General features: G+C 37.0%; 1 non-coding gene across 1 annotated transcript in view; it reads right to left on the bottom strand.

The window, feature by feature from the left end:
* The window catches only part of LOC122322665, a 3,956-nt gene extending 1,569 nt beyond the window's left edge, over nt 1-2,387 (bottom strand). Inside the window, exon 1 of the ribosomal RNA XR_006246763.1 lies at nt 1-2,387. This exon is cut by the window's left edge and continues 1,569 nt beyond it. This is a non-coding gene — a ribosomal RNA (large subunit ribosomal RNA).
* Nucleotides 2,388-2,500: the final 113 nt, after the last annotated feature.

Genomic DNA, 2,500 nt, shown 5'->3' with positions numbered 1-2,500 from the left:
AAGTTCCACAATTGGCTACGTAACTAAACTATCCGGGGAACAAGAATCTACCATAAATGATAGAAACCCTATTTACCCAGAACGAGCACATAAACCATGTTATTGTTTCCCAATCAAGCCCGACTATCTCAATCTTCAGAGCCAATCCTTATCCCGAAGTTACGGATCTAATTTGCCGACTTCCCTTACCTACATTATTCTATCGACTAGAGACTCTTCACCTTGGAGACCAGCTGCGGATATTGGTACGGCCTGTTGAGAAGTTTGCGTATCCCCACCATAAATTTTCAAGGTCCGAGGAGAAAATATCGACACAACAGTATATGTCATGCTCTTCTAGCCCATCTACCATATCTCTCTGCGAAAGACTTCCATGGTAGTACGGCTATAAAACAGAAAAGAAAACTCTTCCGATACCTCTCGACGGCTTCTTTATGGTCGTTCCTGTTGCCAGGATGAGCACGAGGCCCATATTTAATAACAAACGGATACTCAACAGGTTACGGAATTGGAACCGTATTCCCTTTCGTTCAAAATTATTCAAGTGTATAAAAATCGGTATGATGCAAAATATATTTTGATTTTTCTATACTTGAAAATTTTCGGCTTTCGCCTTGAACTTAGGACCGACTAACTCGTGATCAACCACTGTTCACACGAAACCCTTCTCCACTTCAGTCCTCCAAGGTCTCATTCGATTATTTGCTACTACCACCAAGATCTGTACCAATGGCGGCTCCATGCAGGCTTACGCCAAACACTTCTATGCACACCATTGTACCTTCCTACTCACTAAAGTTTCAAAATTTATATTACAAGTAACATAAATCATCTACTTTAGCGGTAATGTATAGGTATACAACTTAAGCGCCATCCATTTTAAGGGCTAGTTGCTTCGGCAGGTGAGTTGTTACACACTCCTTAGCGGATTTCGACTTCCATGATCACCGTCCTGCTGTTTTAAGCAACCAACGCCTTTCATGGTTTCTGTATGAGTTGTTAATTTGGGCACCGTAACATTACGTTTGGTTCATCCCACAGCGCCAGTTCTGCTTACCAAAAGTGGCCCACTGGGCACATTATATCATAACCTTAAACTTCATATCAAGAAAGTTAAGGTTCTTACCCATTTAAAGTTTGAGAATAGGTTAAGATCGTTTCGACCCTAAGGCCTCTAATCATTCGCTTTACCAGATAAGATTATTTTATACAACAGTTAAATGCACCAGCTATCCTGAGGGAAACTTCGGAAGGAACCAGCTACTAGATGGTTCGATTGGTCTTTCGCCCCTATACTCAATTCTGACAATCGATTTGCACGTCAGAACTGTTTCGGTCTTCCATCAGGGTTTCCCCTGACTTCAACCTGATCAAGTATAGTTCACCATCTTTCGGGTCACAGCATATATGCTCAAGGTACGTTCCAGTTAGAGGTATAAATAATATAAATATCATTATACATAACTATATAGAGCGCCCCGGGATTGTGTTAATTAACTATAAATAGCTAAAAAACTAATCCCATTAATAGTCAAGTTAATTACGCTATTAGGTTTATATCCCAATAACTTGCACATATGTTAGACTCCTTGGTCCGTGTTTCAAGACGGGTCCCGAAGGTATCCTGAATCTTTCGCATTGTTAATCATACAAGTGCATATAATAAACACAAAAATCATTGAAAATTATGCCATTATATAATTCCGAAAAATTAACGCACTGTATTCATATAAATCTATCAGCACTTTATCAAATTTATGACATTTATATCATGTTATAATGCAAGCACTATAATTGAAATAATCAATAATTCACAATTTTTTGATAAATTAATTATGTTAATAGATTACAATGTCCTTATATGGAAAAAATGCACACTATTATTATAATATTAATTAAATATTACAATTCTAATGATGAATTTTCCATAACGGATATTCAGGTTCATCGGGCTTAACCTCTAAGCAGTTTCACGTACTATTTAACTCTCTATTCAGAGTTCTTTTCAACTTTCCCTCACGGTACTTGTTTACTATCGGTCTCATGGTTATATTTAGTTTTAGATGGAGTTTACCACCCACTTAGTGCTGCACTATCAAGCAACACGACTCTTTGGAAACATCATCTAGTAATCATTAACGTTATACGGGCCTGGCACCCTCTATGGGTAAATGGCCTCATTTAAGAAGGACTTAAATCGTTAATTTCTCATACTAGAATATTGATGTTCCTTACACTGCATCTCACATTTGCCATATAGACAAAGTGACTTAGTGCTGAACTGATTTCTTTTCGCTCGCCGCTACTAAGAAAATCCTTGTTAGTTTCTTTTCCTCCCTAATTAATATGCTTAAATTCAGGGGGTAGTCCCATATGAGTTGAGGTTGTATAAAACAATTTTTATTGAATACTATGATATAATATTCAATATTATGAATACACTAATTCTTGAAGAATAATAATATTTACAACAGTTTTCTTATCGCATCAATAATAATCG

Source organism: Drosophila grimshawi, unplaced genomic scaffold (genome assembly GCF_018153295.1).
Source record: "Drosophila grimshawi isolate 15287-2541.00 unplaced genomic scaffold, ASM1815329v1 contig_528, whole genome shotgun sequence".
In the NCBI taxonomy this organism is placed as follows: domain Eukaryota; kingdom Metazoa; phylum Arthropoda; class Insecta; order Diptera; family Drosophilidae; genus Drosophila; species Drosophila grimshawi.
This window is presented reverse-complemented; position numbering and strand designations above follow the sequence as displayed.